The sequence below is a fragment of the Adiantum capillus-veneris genome, chromosome 5 (genome assembly GCF_014529385.1).
Source record: "Adiantum capillus-veneris isolate H3 chromosome 5, ASM1452938v2, whole genome shotgun sequence".
NCBI lineage: Eukaryota > Viridiplantae > Streptophyta > Polypodiopsida > Polypodiales > Pteridaceae > Adiantum > Adiantum capillus-veneris.
This window is the reverse complement of record NC_140935.1, coordinates 115366358-115389860: the sequence shown is the minus strand read 5'-3', so window position 1 is coordinate 115389860 and position 23503 is coordinate 115366358.

Sequence of the window (23503 nt, the reverse complement as noted above, 5' to 3'; positions counted from 1 at the left end):
AGTGGTCAAAAACAATATCATTTAAGATATAGCCTTATAGGTTGGACAAGTGGTGGACCTTAACACCCAGATATTCTTCATATAATGACATAGAGTGGAAAACTGGTGAATCTTGAGACCAAACCATGCTACTAGCGATAATACCTTGGACAAGTGGTGGACCTTGAAAGTAAACCCCCATCTACGAAATATAGTCGGTTTAAGGTATTTCGATGGAGCCTATCATCTTGGAGACATCGTGCATCTTGCTTCTCTTCATGTTTCAATGGAGCCTATCTTGGACAAATGGTGGAGCATCCTTCTCTCCATGTTTCAATGGACCCTAGCTTGGACAAGTGGTGGACCTTTGCTTCTCTCTATTATTCAATAGAGTTAGCTTGGACAAGTGGTGGACCTTGGAACCAAACCGCCATGTAAAACCTATCATGGTCACTCCAAGTGGTGAGAGAGAATAACCTTTAAGATATAGCATTATAGGTTGGACAAGTGGTGGACCTTAACACCCTAATATTCTTAATATAATGACATAGAGCGAAAAAGTGGTGAATCTTGAGACAAAACCACTCATGCTACTAGCACTAATAGCTTGGACAAGTGGTGGACCTTGAACGTAAACCCCCCATGTTTGAATAGAGTTAGCTTCGACAAATGGTGGAGCATCCTTCTCACCATGTTTCAATGGAGCCTAGCTTAGACAAGTGGTGGACCTTTGCTTCTCTCTATGATTCAATAGAGTTAGCTTGGACAAGTGGTGGATCTTGGAACCAAAGCCCCATGTAAAACCTATCATGGTCACTCCAAGTGGTAATAAAGAATAACCTTTAAGATGTAGCCTTATAGGTTGGACAAGTGGTGGACCTTAACACGCGCATATTCTTAATATAATGACATAGAGTGGAAAAATGGTGAATCTTGAGACAAAACCACTCATGCTACTAGTGATAATAGCTTGGACAAGTGGTGGACCTTGAATGTAAACCCCTCATCTACGACATATCGTGGGTTTAATGTTTTTCAATGGAGCCTAGCATCTTGGAGACACGGTGCACCTTGCTTCTCCTCATGTTTCAATGGAGCCTACCTTGGACAAATGGCGAAGCATCCTTCTCTCCATGTTTCAATGGACCCTAGCTTAGACAAGGGCTGGACCTTTGCTTCTCTCTATCTTTCATTAGAGTTAGCTTGGACAAGTGGTGGACCTTGGAACCAAACCCCCATGTAAAACCTATCATAATCACTCCAAGTAGTAAGAAAGAATAACCTTTAAGATGTAGCCTTATAGGTTGGACAAGTGGTGGACCTTAACACTCACATATTCTTAATAAAAGTTGCGAATCTTGAGACCAAACCACTCAGGCTATAACCAATAATAGCTTGGAAAAGTGGTGGACCTTGAATGTAAACCCCTCATCTACGAAATATCGTGGGTTTAATGTATTTCGATGGAGCCTAGCATCTTGGAGACATGGTGCAGCTTGCTTCTCGTCATGTTTCAATGGAGCCTATCTTGGACAAATGGTGGAGCATCCTTCTCTCCATGTTTCAATGGACCCTAGCTTGGACCAGTGGTGGACCTTTGTTTCTCTCTATCTTTCAATAGAGTTAGCTTGGACAAGTGGTGGACCTTGGAACCAAACCCCCATGTAAAACCTATCATGGTCACTCCAAGTGGTGAGAAAGAATGACCTTTAAGATATAGCCTTATAGGTTGGACAAGTGGTGGACCTTAACACCCATGTAAAACCTATCATGGTCACTCCAAGTGGTGAGAAAGAATGACCTTTAAGATATAGCCTTATAGGTTGGACAAGTGGTGGACCTTAACACCCTAATATTCTTAATATAATGACATAGAGTGAAAAAGTGGTAAATCTTGAGACAAAACCACTCATTTTACTACCACTAATAGCTTGGACAAGTGTTGGACCTTGAATGTAAACCCCTCATCTACGACATATCGTGGGTTTAATGTTTTTCGATGGAGCATAGCATCTTGGAGACATGGTGCACCTTGCTTCTCCTCATGTTTCAATGGAGCCTACCTTGGACAAATGGTGGAGCATCCTTCTCTCCATGTTTCAATGGACCCTAGCTTAGACAAGGGGTGGACCTTTGCTTCTCTCTATGTTTCAATAGAGTTAGCTTGGACAAGTGGTGGACCTTGGAACCAAACCCCCATGTAAAACCTATCATGGTCACTCCAAGTAGTAAGAAAGAATAACCTTTAAGATGTAGCCTTATAGGTTGGAAAGGTGGTGGACCTTAACACCCACATATTCTTAATAAAAGTGGTGAATCTTGAGATCAAACGATGCTACTAGCGATAATAGCTTGGACAAGTGGCGGACCTTGAAAGTAAACCCCCCATCTACGAAATATCGTGGGTTTAAGGTATTTTGATGGAGCCTAGCATCTTGGAGACATCGTGCATCTTGCTTCTCTTCATGTTTCAATGGAGCCTATCTTGGACAAATGGTGGAGCATCCTTCTCTTCATGTTTCAATGGACCCTAGCTTGGACAAGTGGTGGACCTTTGCTTCTCTCTATTATTCAATAGAGTTAGCTTCGACAAGTAGTGGACCTTGAAACCAAACTGCCATGTAAAACCTATCATGGTCACTCCAAGTGGTGAGAAAGAATAACCTTTAAGATATAGCCTTATAGGTTGGACAAGTGGTGGACCTTAACACCCTAATATTCTTAATATAATGACATAGAGTGAAAAAGTGGTGAATCTTGAGACAAAACCACTCATGCTACTAGCACTAATAGCTTGGACAAGTGGTGGACCTTTAACGCAAACACCCCATGTTTCAATAGAGTTAGCTTTGACAAATGGTGCAGCATCCTTCTCTCCATGTTTCAATGGAGCCTAGCTTAGACAAGTGGTGGACCTTTGCTTCTCTCTATGATTCAATAGAGTTAGCTTGGACAAGTGGTGGATCTTGGAACCAAAGCCCCATGTAAAACCTATCATGGTCACTCCAAGTGGTAATAAACAATAACCTTTAAGATGTAGCCTTATAGGTTGGACAAGTGGTGGACCTTAACACGCGCATATTCTTAATATAATGACATAGAGTGGAAAAATGGTGAATCTTGAGACAAAACCACTCATGCTAATAGTGATAATAGCTTGGACAAGTGGTGGACCTTGAATGTAAACCCCTCAGCTACGACATATCGTGGGTTTAATGTTTTTCAATGGAGCCTAGCATCCTGGAGACATGGTGCACCTTGCTTCTCCTCATGTTTCAATGGAGCCTACCTTGGACAAATGGTGGAGCATCCTTCTCTCCATGTTTCAATGGACCATAGCTTAGACAAGGGATGGACCTTTGCTTCTCTCTATCTTTCATTAGAGTTAGCTTGGACAAGTGGTGGACCTTGGAACCAAACCCCCATGTAAAACCTATCATAATCACGCCAAGTAGTAAGAAAGAATAACCTTTAAGATGTATCCTTATAGGTTGGACAAGTGGTGGACCTTAACACCCACATATTCTTAATAAAAGTGGTGAATCTTGAGACCAAACCACTAAGGCTATAACCAATAATAGCTTGGACAAGTGGTGGACCTTGAATGTAAACCCCTCATCTACGAAATATCGTGGGTTTCATGTATTTTGATGGACCCTAACATCTTGGAGACATGGTGCAGCTTGCTTCTCGTCATGTTTCAATGGAGCCTACCTTGGACAAATGGTGGAGCATCCTTCTCTCCATGTTTCAATGGACCCTAGCTTGGACAAGTGGTGGACTTTTGTTTCTCTCTATGTTTCAATAGAGTTAGCTTGGACAAGTGGTGGACCTTGGAACCAAACCCCCATGTAAAACCTATCATGGTCACTCCAAGTGGTGAGAAAGAATGACCTTTAAGATATAGCCTTATAGGTTGGACAAGTGGTGGACCTTAACACCCTAATATTCTTAATATAATGACATAGACTGAAAAAGTGATGAATCTTGAGACAAAACCACTCATGCTACTACCACTAAAAGCTTGGACAAGTGTTGGACCTTGAATGTAAACCCCTCATCTACGACATATCGTGGGTTTAATGTTTTTCGATGGAGCCTAGCATCTTGGAGACATGGTGCACCTTGCTTCTCCTCATGTTTCAATGGATCCTACCTTGGACAAATGGTTGAGCATCCTTCTCTCCGTGTTTCAATGGACCCTAGCTTAGACAAGGGGTGGACCTTTGCTTCCCTCTATGTTTCAATAGAGTTAGCTTGGACAGGTGGTGGACCTTGGAACCAAAACCCCATGTAAAACATATCATAGTCACTCGAAGTAGTAAGAAAGAATAACCTTTAAGATGTAGCCTTATAGGTTGGACAAGTGGTGGACCTTAACACCCACATATTCTTAATAAAAGTGGTGAATCTTGAGAAACCACTCAGTCTACTAGCAATAATAGCTTGGACAAGTGGTGGACCTTGAATGTAAACCCCTCATCTACGAAATATCGTGGGTTTAATGTATTTCGATGGAGCCTAGCATCTTGGAGACATGGTGCAACTTGCTTCTCGTCATGTTTCAATGGAGCCTATCTTGGACAAATGGTGGAGCATCCTTCTCTCCATGTTTCAATGGACCCTAGCTTGGACAAGTGGTGGACCTTTGTTTCTCTCTATGTTTCAATAGAGTTAGCTTGGACAAGTGGTGGACCTTGGAACCAAACCCCCATGTAAAACCTATCATGGTCACTCCAAGTGGTAATAAAGAATAACCTTTAAGATGTAGCCTTATAGGTTGGACAAGTGGTGGACCTTAACACGCGCATATTCTTAATATAATGACATAGAGTGGAAAAGTGGTGAATCTTGAGACCAAACCACTCAAGCTACTACAAATAATAGCTTGCACAAGTGTTGGACCTTGAATGTAAACCCCTCATCTACGACATATCGTGGGTTTAATGTTTTTTGATGGAGCCTAGCATCTTGGAGACATGGTGCACCTTGCTTCTCCTCATGTTTCAATGGAGCCTACCTTGGACAAATGGTGGAGCATCCTTCTCTCCATGTTTCAATGGACCCTAGCTTAGACAAGGGGTGGACCTTTGCTTCTCTCTATGTTTCAATAGAGTTAGCTTGGACAAGTGGTGGACCTTGGAACCAAACCCCCATGTAAAACCTATCATAATCACTCCAAGTAGTAAGAAAGAATAACCTTTAAGATGTAGCCTTATAGGTTGGACAAGTGGTGGACCTTAACACCCACATATTCTTAATAAAAGTGGTGAATCTTGAGACCAAACCACTAAGGTTATAACCAATAGTAGCTTGGACAAGTGGTGGACCTTGAATGTAAACCCCTCATCTACGAAATATCGTGGGTTTCATGTATTTTGATGGAGCCTAACATCTTGGAGACATGGTGCAGCTTGCTTCTCGTCATGTTTCAATGGAGCCTACCTTGGACAAATGGTGGAGCATCCTTCTCTCCATGTTTCAATGGACCCTAGCTTGGACAAGTGGTGGACCTTTGTTTCTCTCTATGTTTCAATAGAGTTAGCTTGGACAAGTGGTGGACCTTGGAACCAAACCCCCATGTAAAACCTATCATGGTCACTCCAAGTGGTGAGAAAGAATATATAGCCTTATAGGTTGGACAAGTGGTGGACCTTAACACCCTAATATTCTTAATATAATGACATAGACTGAAAAAGTGGTGAATCTTGAGAGAAAACCACTCATGCTACTACCACTTATAGCTTGGACAAGTGTTGGACCTTGAATGTAAACCCCTCATCTACGACATATCGTGGGTTTAATGTTTTTCGATGGAGCATAGCATCTTGGAGACATGGTGCACCTTGCTTCTCCTCATGTTTCAATGGAGCCTACCTTGGACAAATGGTGGAGCATCCTTCTCTCCATGTTTCAATGGACCCTAGCTTAGACAAGGGGTGGACCTTTGCTTCTCTCTATGTTTCAATAGAGTTAGCTTGGACAAGTGGTGGACCTTGGAACCAAACCCCCATGTAAAACCTATCATGGTCACTCCAAGTAGTAAGAAAGAATAACCTTTAAGATGTAGCCTTATAGGTTGGAAAGGTGGTGGACCTTAACACCCACATATTCTTAATAAAAGTGGTGAATCTTGAGACCAAACCACTCAGGCTACTAGCAATAATAGCTTGGACAAGTGGTGGACCTTGAATGTAAACCCCTCATCTACGAAATATCGTGGGTTTAATGTATTTCGATGGAGCCTAGCATCTTGGAGACATGGTGCAACTTGCTTCTCGTCATGTTTCAATGGAGCCTATCTTGGACAAATGGTGGAGCATCCTTCTCTCCATGTTTCAATGGACCCTAGCTTGGACAAGTGGTGGACCTTTGTTTCTCTCTATGTTTCAATAGAGTTAGCTTGGACAAGTGGTGGACCTTGGAACCAAACCCCCATGTAAAACCTATCATGGTCACTCCAAGTGGTAATAAAGAATAACCTTTAAGATGTAGCCTTATAGGTTGGACAAGTGGTGGACCTTAACACGCGCATATTCTTAATATAATGACATAGAGTGGAAAAGTGGTGAATCTTGAGACCAAACCACTAAAGCTACTACAAATAATAGCTTGGACAAGTGTTGGACCTTGAATGTAAACCCCTCATCTACGACATATCGTGGGTTTAATGTTTTTTGATGGAGCCTAGCATCTTGGAGACATGGTGCACCTTGCTTCTCCTCATGTTTGAATGGAGCCTACCTTGGACAAATGGTGGAGCATCCTTCTCTCCATGTTTCAATGGACCCTAGCTTAGACAAGGGGTGGACCTTTGCTTCTCTCTATCTTTCATTAGAGTTAGCTTGGACAAGTGGTGGACCTTGGAACCAAACCCCCATGTAAAACCTATCATAATCACTCCAAGTAGTAAGAAATAATAACCTTTAAGATGTAGCTTTATAGGTTGGACAAGTGGTGGACCTTAACACCCACATATTCATAATAAAAGTGGTGAATCTTGAGACCAAACCACTCAGGCTACTAGCAATAATAGCTTGGACAAGTGGTGGACCTTGGATGTAAACCCCTCATCTACGAAATATCGTGGGTTTAATGTATTTTGATGGAGCCTAACATCTTGGAGACATGGTGCAGCTTGCTTCTCGTCATGTTTCAATGGAGCCTACCTTGGACAAATGGTGGAGCATCCTTCTCTCCATGTTTCAATGGACCCTAGCTTGGACAAGTGGTGGACCTTTGTTTCTCTCTATGTTTCAATAGAGTTAGCTTGGACAAGTGGTGGACCTTGGAACCAAACCCCCATGTAAAACCTATCATGGTCACTCCAAGTGGTAATAAAGAATAACCTTTAAGATGTAGCCTTATAAGTTGGACAAGTGGTGGACCTTAACACGCGCATATTCTTAATATAATGACATAGAGTGGAAAAGTGGTGAATCTTGAGACCAAACTACTCAGGATACTACCAATAATAGCTTGGACAAGTGTTGGACCTTGAATGTTAACCCCTCATCTACGACATATCGTGGGTTTAATGTTTTTCGATGGAGCCTAGCATCTTGGAGACATGGTGCACCTTGATTCTCCTCATGTTTGAATGGAGCCTACCTTGGAGAAATGGTTGAGCATCCTTCTCTCCATGTTTCAATGAACCCTAGCTTAGACAAGGGGTGGACCTTTGCTTCTCTCTATGTTTCATTAGAGTTAGCTTGGACAAGTGGTGGACCTTGGAACCAAACCCCCATGTAAAACCTATCATGGTCACTCCAAGTAGTAAGAAAGAATAACCTTTCAGATGTAGCCTGATAGGTTGGACAAGTGGTGGACCTTAACAACCACATATTCTTAATAAAAGTGGTGAATCTTGAGACCAAACCACTCAGGCTACTAGCAATAATAGCTTGGACAAGTGGTGGACCTTGAATATAAACCCCTCATCTACAAAATATCATGGGTTTAATGTATTTCGATGGAGCGTAGCATCTTGGAGACATGGTGCAGCTTGCTTCTCGTCATGTTTCAATGGAGACTATCTTGGACAAATGGTGGAGCATCCTTCTCTCCATGTTTCAATGGACCCTAGCTTGGACAAGTGGTGGACCTTTGTTTCTCTCTATGTTTCAATAGAGTTAGCTTGGACAAGTGGTGGACCTTGGAACCAAACCCCCATGTAAAACCTATCATGGTCACTCCAAGTGGTAATAAAGAATAACCTTTAAGATGTAGCCTTATAGGTTGGACAAGTGGTGGACCTTAACACGCGCATATTCTTAATATAATGACATAGAGTGGAAAAGTGGTGAATCTTGAGACCAAACCACTCAAGCTACTACCAATAATAGCTTGGACAAGTGTTGGACCTTGAATGTAAACCCCTCATCTACGACATATCGTGGGTTTAATGTTTTTTGATGGAGCCTAGCATCTTGGAGACATGGTGCACCTTGCTTCTCCTCATGTTTGAATGGAGCCTACCTTGGACAAATGGTGGAGCATCCTTCTCTCCATGTTTCAATGGAACCTAGCTTAGACAAGGGGTGGACCTTTGCTTCTCTCTATGTTTCAATAGAGTTAGCTTGGACAAGTGGTGGACCTTGGAACCAAACCCCCATGTAAAACCTATCATGGTCACTCGAAGTAGTAAGAAAGAATAACCTTTAAGATGTAGCCTTATAGGTTGGACAAGTGGTGGACCTTAACACCCACATATTCTTAATAAAACTGGTGAATCTTGAGACCAAACCACTCAGGCTACTAGCAATAATAGCTTGGACAAGTGGTGGACCTTGAATGTAAACCCCTCATCTATGAAATATTGTGGGTTTAATGTATTTCGAAGGAGCCTAGCATCTTGGAGACATGTTGCAACTTGCCTTTCGTCATGTTTCAATGGAGCCTATCTTGGACAAATGGTGGAGCATCCTTCTCTCCGTGTTTCAATGGACCCTAGCTTGGACAAGTGGTGGACCTTTGTTTCTCTCTATGTTTCAATAGAGTTAGCTTGGACAAGTGGTGGACCTTGGAACCAAACCCCCATGTAAAACCTATCATGGTCACTCCAAGTGGTAATAAAGAATAACCTTTAAGATGTAGCCTTATAGGTTGGACAAGTGGTGGACCTTAACACGCGCATATTCTTAATATAATGACATAGAGTGGAAAAGTGGTGAATCTTGAGACCAAATCACTCAGGCTACTACCAATAATAGCTTGGACAAGTGTTGTACCTTGAATGTAAACCCCTCATCTACGACATATCATGGGTTTAATGTTTTTCGATGGAGCCTAGCATCTTGGAGACATGGTGCACCTTGATTCTCCTCATGTTTCAATGGAGCCTACCTTGGACAAATGGTGGAGCATCCTTCTCTCCATGTTTCAATGGACCCTAGCTTAGACAAGGGGTGGACCTTTGCTTCTCTCTATGTTTCAATAGAGTTAGCTTGGACAAGTGGTGGACCTTGGAACCAAATCCCCATGTAAAACCTATCATGGTCACTCCAAGTAGTAAGAAAGAATAACCTTTAAGATGTAGCCTTATAGGTTGGACAAGTGGTGGACCTTAACACCCACATATCTTAATAAAAGTGGTGAATCTTGAGACCAAACCACTCACGCTACTAGCAATAATAGCTAGGGATAACCCCTAAGATATAGTCTTTCAAGGGTGAGAAAGAATAACCATTAAGATATAGTCTTAAAGGTTGGACAAGTGGTGGACCTTAACACCCAAATATTCTTAATATAATGATAGAGAGTGGAAAAGTGGTGAATCTTGAGAGCAAACCACTCATGCTACTAGCGATAATAGGTTGGACAAATTGTTGATCTTGAATGTAAACTCCCATGTACAAAATAACGTGGGTTTAAGGTATTTCGATGGAGGCTAGCATCTTGGAGATATGGTGCAGCTTGCTTCTCTTCATGTTTCAATGGAGTCTATCTTGGACAAATGGTGGAGCATCCTTCTCTCCATGTTTCAATAGACCCTAGCTTAGACAAGTGGTGGACCTTTGCTTCTCTCTATGTTTCAATAGAGTTAGCTTGGACAAGTGGTGGACCTTGGAACCAAAACCCCATGTAAAACCTTTCATGGTCACTCCAAGTGGTCAGAAAGAATAACCATTAAGATATAGTCTTATAGGTTGGACAAGTGGTGGACCTTAATACCCAAATATTCGTAATATAATAACACAGAGTGAAAAAGTGGTGAATCTTGAGACCAAACCCCTCATGCTACTAGCGTTAATAGGTTGGACAACTGGTGGACCTTGAATGTAAACCTTCCATGTTTCAATAGAGTTAGCTTCGACAAATGGTGGAGCATCCTTCTCTCCATGTTTCAATGGAGCCTTGCTTGGACAAGTGGTGGACCTTTGCTCCTCTCTATGTTTCAATAGAGTTAGCTTGGATAAGTGGTGGGCCTTGGAACCAAACTCCCATGTAAAACCTATCTTGGTAACTCCAAGTGGTGAGAAAGAATAAAGTTTAAGATATGGCCTTATAGGTTGGACAAGTGGTGGACCTTAGCACCCATATATTCTTAATAGAATGACATAGAGTGGAAAAATGGTGAATCTTGAGACCAAACCACTCATGCTAATAGAGATAATAGGTTGGACAAGTGGTGGACCTTGGATGTAAACCCCCCATGTACAAAATATCATGGGTTTGAGGTATTTCAATGGAGCCTAGCATCTTGGAGACATGGTGTAGCTTGCTTCTCTTCATGTTTCAATGGAGCGTATCTTGGACAAATGGTGGAGCATCCTTCTCTCCATGTTTCAATGGACCCTAGCTTGGACAAGTGGTGGACCTTTGATTCTCTCTATGTTTCAATAGAGTTAGCTTGGACAAGTGGTGGACCTTGAAACAAAACCCCCATGTAAAACCTATGATGGTCACTCCAAGTGGTGAGAAAGAATAATCTTTAAGATATAGCCTTATAGGTTGGACAAGTGGTGGACCTTAACACCCAAATATTCTTAATATAATGACATAGAGTGAAAAAGTGGTGAATCTTGAGACCAAACCACTCATGCTACTAGCGTTAATAGGTTGGACAAGTGGTGGACCTTGAATGTAAACCCCCCATGTTTCAATAGAGTTAGCTTCGACAAATGGTAGAGGATCCTTCTCTCCATGTTTCAATGGAGCCTAGCTTGGACAAGTGGTGGACCTTTGTTTTTCTCTATGTTTCAATAGAGTTAGCTTGGACAAGTGGTGGACCTTGGAGCCAAACCCCCATGTAAAACATATCATGGACATTTCAAGTGGTGAGAAAGAATACCCTTTAAGATATACCCTTATAGGTTGGACAAGTGGTCGACCTTAACACCCAGATCTTCTTAACGTAATGACATAGAGTGGAAAAGTGGTGAATCTTGAGACCAAACCACTCATGCTACTAGAGATAATAGGTTGGACAAGTGGTGGACCTTGAATGTAAACTCCCCATGTACAAAATATCATGGGTTTAAGGTATTTCAATGGATCTTAGCATCTTGGAGACATGGTGCAGCTTGCTTATCTTCATGTTTCAATGGAGCCTATCTTGGACAAATGGTGGAGCATCCTTCTCTCCATGTTTCAATGGACCCTAGCTTAGACAAGTGGTGGACCTTTGCTTCTCTCTATGTTTCAATAGAGTTAGCTTGGACAAGTGGTGGAACTTGGAACCAAACCCCCATGTAAAACCTATCATGGTCATTCCAAGTGGTGAGAAAGAATACCCTTTAAGATATAGGCTTATAGGTTGGACAAGTGGTGGACCTTAACACCCAGATCTTCTTAATATAATGTCATAGAGTAGAAAAGTGGTGAATCTTGACATCAAACCACTCATGCTACTAGTGATAATAGGTTGGACAAGTGGTGGACCTTGAATGTAAACCCCCCATGTACGGAATATCATGGGTTTAAGATATTTCAATGGAGCATAGCATTTTGGAGACATGGTGCAGCTTGCTTCTCTTCATGTTTCAATCAAACCTGGCTTGGACAAATGGTGGAGCATCCTTCTCTCCATGTTTCAATGGAGCCTAGCTTGGACAAGTGGTGGACCTTTGATTCTCTCTATGTTTCAATAGAGTTAGCTTGGACAAGTGGTGGACCTTGGAACCATACCCCTATGTAAAACCCATCATGTGCATTCCAAGTGGTGGTAAATAATACCATTTAAGATATAGCCTTATAGGTTGGACAAGTGGTGGACCTTAACACCGAGATCTTCTTAATATAATGACATAGAGTGGAAAAGTGGTGAATCTTGAGACCAAACCACTCATGCTACTAGGGATAATAGGTTGGACAAGTGGTGGACCTTGAATTTAAACCCCACATATACAAAATATCATGGGTTTAAGGTATTTCAATGGAGCCTAGCATCTCAAAGACATGGTGCATCTTGCTTCTCTTCATGTTTCAATGGAGCCTATTTTGGACAAATGGAGGAGCATCCTTCTCTCCATGTTTCAATGGACCCTAGATTGGACAAGTGGTGGACCTTTGCTTCTCTCTTATGTTTCAATATAGTTAGCCTATATTAGACAATTAGTAGACCTCCCATCTCTCCATGTTGTCTAGAGCTAAGCTTGAACAAGTGGTGGACCTTACTTCTCCCTTCCCTTAGTTTACTAGCTTAAATGATCACTATGTATACTTGCTTAGATCTAGCTTGAACAAGTGGTGGAACTTGTATTCACACAAACTTAATCCATTACAAAAAAGTATATGTTAAAATAACATTTGGTTTTTTTTGTTTCAGGAAAGATGGCTCCAAAAAAACAGGTTGCAAGGGTTGCTGTCTCAGTTGACTATACTTGCAATGATCTTAGGAAATGGTATTTGGACATACATGGTATAGAGGGTGCACAATTTCATAAGGTGCATCTATTTATTGCCAAAAAGGAGAATGACAGCTTGTTTGAAGATGTTGGACAAGTTGTGGAAGCATCTGTCTCTGTAGTTGATAGTCATCCAGAGGTGGAATGCATTGACATTCTAGTTCCAATGAATCTAGAATTTCAACTATCTCCAGGAGCATATGCATTGGAGCGCATGTCTAGAAACAAAGAAGAGACAATGTTTTCTCGAGGATGGAAGTTTGCAGAATCAAATCCAAATATCACAGCAGATCAACTTCAAAGCTCCATCATTGCCACACTACAACGAAAAAAGGTGAAAGCTTCACGACCACCATCCACAAAGAAGCAAGCAAAAGTGCAGAAAGTAGAAGCTAAGCGAACTAGTTCCATTTTGGATGTAGACAAGGCATCTTTGGCATCCTCATCAACAGAGGGTTCAATGTCAAAGATGAGAATTGTGGATCCAGATGTTTTAGAAGCTGAGGCCATGAAAGGACAAGAAAAAGATACAGGTGGAATGAATAAGTACATAAATTATTTTCCTTTCCAATATAGGGAATTTGATATCCCTATTCAAATTGTTGGCTTGCTCCTGATCACTATAATGCACGTATTATGGATAAAAAACAAGCTGAAAGTGTGTTATTTGGATTTTCACGGAGTACGACCAAGCCTGCAGCATGTGCATATTTGATGCCTGTTCGAAATGCAAAATCAAAGAAGGGGACTCCTTTGGCAGTAGAAGAGGTAGAGGAGCAAAAAATTAAAGATTATCATTATTGGATTCTTGATGGGCAGCATTCAATCTATGCTGCAAAAGTTTTGCTTCACAATGAACAAAACAACAAAGAGATCTTTGAAAGACTGATTAGCGTGTATAAATTTAGAAAGGCTCGCATTGTTGTGAATGCTCCTCCATTTGTTGCAACTGCTATATCTGCCATTGCAAATGAGGAGGCTCAGGCATTGTATGTCAAGCAACCTTACAGCCAAATATTGAGACATTTACGGAGTCAATGGATCTTCTCAGGACGACCACCAAAGGCAGCAAGTGGAATTGCAGAGGGACATGCATCTCGTGCCGGATGGGATGTAAGTTATTTTCTTTGTCTTTTTGATAGTGTTTAATTAACAAATCTTGCTCAATAGTTTAATTATTTCTCTATTTCTTTTTAGGCTTTTCTTCGATTGGCAAGAATGAGTGCAGCAGCAAGTTGGATTGCTAAACAGGCACACATGGTCACCTACTCTGATTTAGTTTATGATTGCTGGATAGAAATCATTGAAAATCTAGAAGAGGAGAATAAGAAACCCCCAACAACTGTATTTAGATACCTTTGTGGCCTTGAGGAATCAGAGGTAAAGACTATTCAAGAAGAGATTAGAGATGAGAAGATTTTACTGTCAAAGAGTGCAAAGGATGGTGATGCAACTGACATGTATGATCGAATCAAGCAGTTGAAGCAAGACAAATTGATTCAAGATGCACTTCTTGAAGGCTTCAACAATTTGAATGAGTCTTCACCATGTAAAGACTGGGAGGAGGTGGTCAAAATGTATAACATCAATGATGTTGTTTATAAAACAATTTTAATGCTATGCGAGGAATGGATCAGATCTAGTTTGACGCGTGGAACAAAGAAAATGGCTTTTCCAGATGGAGCAATAAAATACATGCAATGGGCAATTCACCTTCAAAAGGAGAAAACTGAGCCTAGAGATTTGCCATGGTCAATCTATGTGGTGAGCCTACAAATGGAAGGCAATCTCTACTTGATGCGCCACTTCAATAATAAAGTGCCTATTGGCTTATGTGTTTTAGATATGACAAAAAACGTTGGAGGCAATTTGAAGTGGAGTGAGGAGACATTTAACAATGCTTTGGATGGGATCTTGGCTATTGCTGGAGGGTCAACAGATCCTGGATTTGTCTTTCTTGCATTTGTGGATTTCACTAACTTCACAAAATTGCAATGTGCCTTCACGCCATGGGAGATAATCTGAGCTACCATTGTTGTGGTGCATTGCATCACTTTCCATCAGCTCCTTGCAAAGGAGCAATTCAATTCCTAACAGTTATTGCCTTCTTGGGACAAGGCAATGCATTTGAAGACCTGAGAAGAAGATCAGAGAACATCCCATGCCAATTGATTGTTCTCTTCTTCAAGTAGCAGATAACGATATGTCAGATTTGCAATATTTGGAGGCCAAAAAAAGAGCTTTGGTCAAGCACTACATTCGTACATATTGTTTTGAAGACCGCAAGCTTGTTGATGTTTTTGGTGATGGCTCCTTGGTTGCACAAGAAGGAATACAACAGAAAAAAGAAGTCATCTGCTTAATTGATAGTGTGGAGGAGGCAAAAAGCATGGAGACCATGCTGCTAGACTTTGTTAAGTCTCATGAAGATATAGAAAAAGGGCTGGACTTCAACAATCCACTTCGCAATCAGGCGACATTGTGCCTGTTACAGAGGAGTGCTCTCCACAAAGAGAAGAAGAACAACAACAACACATCCTCTGTCAATGGAGGACTTTTTGGAAATGGAGACACGTATGTTTTGAGTTTCTTGTGCATGTTAGTGTTTCTTGTTACTGATTTGATACTCTTAATGTTAGATTTTGCTTTATATAGTATTGATTGAGCTTGTATTTTTTATCTCAAGCATTCAAGGTTTGAATGTAAATAGTAAATTACTTGAGTTTTTGAATGGTGGATCTGTAGACTAAAACTAAACATTTAATACTCACAAAGACTTAATTACTTAAGAGCTTGAACTCAATAAGTTTTGGACCTTTTATCAATACCCCCTTGATATGATACATTAGATCGTAGCATGGTTAAATGGTGATGCTTCATAAATTGAACCTAGCTTAGACAGGTGCTGGAGCCTAAATTTAAACTAACCTTGCTAGAAGGGAGCTTATGTTTGGACTTTGAGAACTAGCATAAGTAATCAATTAGAGCATAGATTAGACATGTGGTGGTGGCCGGCCTTAGAGACCAAAATCTTAATGAGCTTGGAAAGGTATTTAAGTACTGCAATTTACTTAGTTTTAGTACTCATTAAATGCATAGCTTGACAAAAGGTGGACCTTACATGGATCCTAATTTCAAGAGGTGTGGTAGACCTTCAAAACAAGCTCATATAGCTTGGACATGTGGTAGACCTTGCATGAAGACTAGTTTAGACAAGTGTGGTACACCTTGTAACCAACACCCATTTGTTATATTAGCTTGGACAAGTGGTGGACCTTGCTTTTATGTTTCAATGGAGCATATTTTGGACAGGTGGTAGACCTTGTTTCTCTCCATGCTTCAATGGAGAGAAACTTTAGCTTGGACAAGTGGTGGACAAGTGGTGGACCTTGTTTTATGTTTTAAAGGAGCATATTTCGGACAAGTGGTAGACATAGTTTCTCTCCATGGTTCAATGGAACCCACCTTAGACAAGTGAAGTACCTTGAAACCAAACCCCCATAATACAACCTACTAAATAGGTTGGAAAATTGGTGGATATGAAACCATCCATGATAGAGCATAGTATAGGTGAAAACGTAGTGGTCCTTATATCAATTACCCATGCATAGCTTGGACAAGTGGTGGACCTTGATTCTCTCTATGTTTCAATGGATCCTATCTTGGACTAGAGATATATCTTACTTAGTTCCATGCTTCAATGGATTGTAGCTTGGATAAGGAGTGGAACTTCAAACAAAACTCCACAGCATAGCATATATTAACAATTCATGGGTTTTATAGAGATTGTCCTGCCTATTTTGGAGAGTTGGTACACCTTTATTCTCCATTCTTCAATGGATCTGAGGTTGGACAAGCGGAGCTGGAGAAGTGGTCAACCTTAAAATGAAACCTCCCATGCTACAACCCATCATAGATCGTATATGTAGTGGACCTTGAAACTCTTTTATGTCCCTAGCTTAGAGAAGCATTGCACTCTTGATTATCTCCATACATGAAGGCAAGGTTGGACAAGTGGTGGACCTTCAAACCAGAATCTCTATGCAATAATAGGCAAGTGGTGGAGCTTGTTTTCTCCTTGTTCCAATGGAGCCTAGCTTAGACAAACAATGGAGCTTGCTTCTCTCCATGTTTCAATGGATCCTAGCTTAGAAAAGTGGTGGAGCTTTGCTTCTCTCCATGTTCCAATGGACCATAGCTTAGACAAGTGGTAGACCTTGAAAAACACCCCTCGTATACAACATATTATGGGGTTTTCATGTTTCAATGGCTCCTAGCTTGGACAAATGGTAGAGCTTGCTTCTCTTTATGTTTCAATGGATCCAATCTTAGCCAAGGGGTGGACCTTGAAACAAGAATCCCCCCCCCCATGTACAACGTATTATGGGTTTTGAAAGCACTGGGAGAAAATAATAGCTTTGATAAGTGGTGGACCTTGCTTCTCTCCATGCTTCAATGGAGCCGAGGTTGGACACATGTTGGAGAGAAGATGGTTGCCCATGAAATAAGACCATGCATGCTATAATCAATCATATGTTGTACACATGGTGGACCTTGCAATTGTTTTATATGCCTAACTTGGACAAGTGGAGGACCCTTGATTACCTCCAGATATCAACAACAAGCCAAGTTTGGACAAGTGTAGTACCACCAAACCAGAATCTATATGCTACAATAGAGTATAGGTAGGACACGCGATGAACCTTGATATCAAACCATCCATGCTACTAGAGATGATAGGTTTCACATGTGGTGGAACCTTGTATCAATGTTCTATGTGTAGTTTTTGACTAGTGATAGACCTTGAAACTAATCCCTCTAGGCTACAAGAAAAAAGAGATGGATGAGGAGGCTAGACTACTTTTGTTGCATCAATGCATCCCATGTTACCACATATACTATAGGGTTCTTGGATAAGTGTGGATCTTGTGTCAATGCTCCATGTCTAGCTTGGACAAGTGGTGGACCTTGGTTCTCTCTATGCTTCAAATGGGCAATAGATTGGAGACACACAGTGGCCTTTTTTTTCCAATGATTTTATTTTTTGGAAACCTTGGAGGCACCATGTAAGAGGCACTCTAAGTCTTCCATACAATGGACCTATTGGACTATAAAATAATGATATCTTTCTTTGATATTGTCATTATTTTATGCATAATATTTTCTTCTTTTTGCAGACACAAAGGAGTTAAGTGATATAAAAACTAGATGTATTTCACACTATGATTGGCATGAAGATCCTTTTGGGACACCAACTTTTCCTATTCCCAAAGATGTAATTTTCCATATTAACGGTGTGGATTTTGAAGTGCGACTTTCATGTATTGAAGGAGCTGGTTATGGGCTATTTGTGCATACTACCCTGGAAAGTGGTTTGACTATTCTAAACTATGGAGGGCATAAGTATAGATTTCAAGACTGGAAAAAGATATGCAAAATATTTCCAAGAGCTTATAAATATTCTCTTCTAGAGGATCCAAACATAGAAGAAGAGGAAGATCAATCATACATTATTGGTTGTGTAGAAGAAGGAAACGTGTCGGCTATATAAATAGTTCTCACAGTACAAATGTCTGTCCCAACGTACGCTATACATTTGATCCAAATTTTCCACCTTGGCATAAATGCACCTCTTCACACATCAAGTCAGAAGAATATGGCCATGTATGCATTGAGACTATTTGTCAAGTTGAAGCAGGAGAAGAGTTGTTTGCTGACTATAACTTTACTTGACATTGTAAAGTATTGTACATGGATGGAAATCTCAAGTACATGCATCATTTTCATTTTTCATGGATGAAATCTCAAGTGAATATAACATTTGATTATTGTTTAGTTTATGCTCAACGAGAATCTAGAGTGCTCTTATGCTTTGTGTGTTGTCTAACATATTTGACTACCTTGGCCATAGAATCTTGATTCTACTCTAGATTTGTGATAAATCTTACCAAAATTTAATCAATGTCTAGGTTGGACAAGTGGTGGGGCTTCAAACATTACTGTCTTAAACAAGTGGAGTTATCTTACTTGAATAAGTGGTGGCCTTTGAATCCAAATCTAAGCCAAATCTCTAATTATTTTCTTGTAGTCTAGGTTGGACATTTGGTGGACCTTGTATCCATGTTTCCTCAACAAGGGTGGCTTTTAGTTTTCACTTTAAGTACTCATCTTTAATAAAGTGTAGGATGGAAAATGTTGAGTTAGTAGATTGTATTTTAGACAAGTGGTGTTTGGTGTACGAATGCTGAAAATGGTTGCAAGGATTCTAACAACGACTTTACCTTAATAAATTTCTTACTAGGAGTTCTACATATAAATATGGTGAATAAAATTCTAGTGGTTTTGAGATACCATTTGTGTGTGTGTTTTCTTAGATTCACAAACTGGGATGGATAATGCTCCTATGGTTCAGTCAACAACTATAGAATCCATAGATTCTATGGTTTCTAAAGTGCCCAAGATGGATGATATTTCTATACTAGAGTCTAGTGTTGTGCAACTTGAGCAAGCTTCCAATAATGAGAACCAAGAAATCGATGCTTCAAAAATGCAACATACATCAAAAGAGACTGAAAAGTCCACTCACGAGCTATTGCCAATTGGTACTACGTCATGTAGCGTAGATGTTGAGAAATCCATGCTTACAATTATATTGGATTTAAATGGTCTATTGTTGAAACGTTCCCCTCATCCATCCTCACACCACAACTCAGTGCAAATGGATTCAAAAGATATATTATACTCAGGCCAGGTTGCATCCAATTCTTGAAGACTATTTTACAAGGTTTAATGTTGCAATTTGGTCGACAGCTACTAGGAATAATGTGTATCAAATCCTTGCAGCACTAAACAACTTAGCTGAGGATACATTGCCTTTCTTTGCAATTTGGTGCAAGATGTTTTGCTACACCGCTCAAACTCAAAAAAAATTTAGACCCGACAATCCAAACGTTGAGGCAATGTTCAAGCCTCTAGCCAAAATTGCCATGGGGTTTTGAATGTGATCACAAAGAACAGTGCTTATTGATTGACTCTCCTTACAAGGGATGTATTTCACCAGTAAAAATTGCATTTTCCACCACAATTTGATGCTGAGAAGATGGTTGACAATATGCTCTTGGGAGAGCTACTGCCATACTTGGATTCAGCTTGATGAGAGAAGGGATGTGCGTGATTTAATTGCTTCTAATCGTTATGGACAACCTATAGTGACAAATGATAGTGAATACAAACAAATCATGGAGTATTGGAAGCAGAAAAATGATGTTTGGTCAGCTAAGGTGTTCTTTACAAGAAGAATACCACCTGCAAAAGGTGACAGAGATGAAACTATCATTGAAGATGCAAGTGACACAAGCCACCGCAATGAAATGAGAAGAGCCCAAATACAAGAGATCTTGGCAAAGGAGCGTACACCCATTGAAAGCATGAAGGCGTCACAATTGACCACTTTAGCTAGGCAATTGGGTTGTAACACAAAAGGAGTTTTGAAGGCAACCACAGCAAAGGCTTATATAAATAAGGTGAAAGCTGAGAACAATCTTCTAAGGCTGGATAGAAAGCAACCCTAAGGTACTAGTGACATGTCATATATTCTTGATACACATGCTTGAACACTCATGTGCATGGTATCTAACAAATCTTTCTTTTTATTCCTTCTTGCAGGATCTTACAAAGGATACTACTAGATGGAGCTCAATCAATAGAGATTTTGATATTTTTGCTCAAAATAATGAAGCAGTCACCTACATTTTTTGTTTATCAATTTCTTGAGAGACTTTATTTTAGTTTGTAATCATCAAATGAAATGAAAAGTATCCTTCTTATTAAGATTGTTGATCTTTTTCTTGTTCAAACCTTTCAATTGTGATTTATAGTTTTGTTAGCATGAGATTGTGCTTTTTTAGTTTGAAAAAAACTGTCAAAGATCCAAGTCTTTTTGGCTTTACTTAAGTTATTAATTGTGAAAGATCCAAGTCTTTTTGCTTTACTTAAGTTATTGATTGCCTATGTAATAGTCCTTAAAACAATATCGGATGGCTTTCTTGCTCCCATGTCTCACATTGGTCTTTAGGTAAGACAAGTGGTGACCTTGAAAGTATGGTCTCATATCTCGATCAAGTGAAGAGACATGAAGCTTAAATATCACTACTATGTATCTAGTGTTAAACTCCATCGAGACAAAGACTAGATAGCCAAATTGCAGTCGAGTTTAAGTGAAAAATCCATTTGAGCTAAGGTAAAACTTATAGTGCCTCATTTTTCTAGGATTCTACCCCATCAAGGAAGTTATAATCTAGCACAAACCAATTAAGACTCTTTTGGAGCCTAGATAGGACAATTCGTGGAACTTATGAAACTTATTATTGAGTTAGAGTCTAGTTTAGATAAGCAAAAGATCTTCAAACCAGCACTTGGTCTTACTATTCAATATTCAAAGTCCCTTGAGGCTAACAAATTACATACCCACTTGTAACCTAACTAATGAGTAATTATATAGATCTAAGCAAGTATATATAATGAGTCTTCAAACTAATAATCCAAGGGAAGAGAGTAGCAAGGTCCACTACTTGTCCAAGCTCAGCTCTAGACAACATAGAAAGATGCTAGTTCTACTAATTGTCTAATTATAGGCATGGAGAAATGATAGAAGGTTGACCACTTGTCCAACCTATCATCTCTAGTAAGATGGGAGGTTTGGCCTTAAGATTCACCATGTAACCAACCTATACATCATTGTATTATGAAGAGTAAAAAAGCAAAGCTCCACCACTTGTCCAAGCTAGTTCTAAAATCCACATGGAGATAAGCAAGCTCCACCATTTGTCGAATCTCTCTTCCATTAAAACATGAAAAAACTCATCTATGTTGTACAGGGGGACTTTTTTCCAAGGTCCACCACTTGTCCAAGCTAGGATCCCTAGTAGCACGAGTGGTTTGGTCTCAAGATACACCACTTGTACACTCTATGTCATTATATTAAGAAGAACTATGTATTAAGGTCCACCACTTGTCCAACCTATAAGGTTATATCTTAAATGGTATCCTTTCTCACCACTTGAAATGCCCATGATATGTTTTACACGGGGGTTTCATTCCAAGGTCCACCACTTGTCCAAGCTAACTCTATTCAAACATAGAGAGAAGCAAAGGTCCACCACTTGTCCAAGCTAACTCTATTCAAACATAGAGAGAAGCAAAGGTTCACCACTTGTCAAAGCTAGGCTCCGTTGAAGTATGGAGAGAAGTAACCTCCATCATTTTTCCAAGATAGGTGCCATTCAAACATGGAAAGAATCAAGATCTACCATGTCTCCGAGATTCTAGGCTCCATTGAAACACCCTAAAACCATGATATTTTGTACATGGGGTGTTTACATTCAAGGTCTACCACTTCTCTAACGTATTATACCTAGTAGCATGAGTGATTTGGTCTTAAGATTCACCACTTATCCACTCTATGTCATTATATTAAGAATAACTGGGTGTTAAGGTCCACCACTTGTCCAACCTATAAGGGTATATCTTAAATGGTATCCTTCACCACTTGTCAAGGTCCATCACCACTTTTCCAACCTATAAGGTTATATCTTGAATGATATTTTTCCTCATCACTTGTAATGTCCATGCTATGTTTTACAAAGGGGTTTTGTTCCAAGACCCACCACTTGTCCAAGCTAACTCCATTAAAACATAGAGAGAAGCAAAGGTCCACCACTTGTCCAAGATAGGCTCCATTGAAACATGGAGAGAAGGATGATCCACCATTTCTCCAAGATAGGTTCCATTGAAACATTGAGAGAAGAATCTCCACCATGTCTCCAAGCTAGGCTCCATTGAAATACCCTAAACCCATAATTTTGTACATGAGGGGTTTACATTCAAGGTCCACCACTTGTCCAACCTATTATCCCTAGTAGCAAGAGTGGTTTGGTCTCAAGATTCACCACTTGTACACTCTATGTCATTATATTAAGAAGAAATATGTGTTAAAGTCCACCACTTGTCCAGCCTATAAGGTTATATTTTAAATAGTATCCTTTCTCACCACTTGAAATGCCCATGATATGTTTTACATGGGGGTTTCATTCCAAGGTCCACCACTTGTCCAAGCTAACTCTATTAAAACATATAGAGAAAGAAAGGTCCACCACTTGTCCAAGCTAGGCTCATTGAAACATGGAGAGAAGGAACCTCCACTGTTTCTCCTAGATAGGCTCCATTGAAACATGGAGAGAAATAAGCTCCACCATGTCTCCAAGTTGCTAGGCTCCATTGAAATACCCAATACCCATAATTTTTTGTACATGGGGGGTTTACATTCAAGGTTCACCACTTGTCCAACCTATTATCCCTAGTAGGTTTGGTCTCATGATTCACCACTTGTCCACTCTATGTCATTATATTAAGAGGAATTAGGTGTTAAGGTCCACCACTTGTCCAACCTATAATGTTATAGCTTGAAAGGTATTTTTTCTCACCACTTGTAATGCCCATGACATGATTTACATGGGGGTTTTGTTCCAAGGTACACCACTTATCCAAGATAAATCTATTGAAACATAGAGAGAAACAAAGGTCCACCACTTTTCCAAGCTAGGCTGCATTGAAACATGGACCTTAATACCAAATTATTTCTAGTAGCATGAGTGATATTTTGTACATGGGGCGTTTAC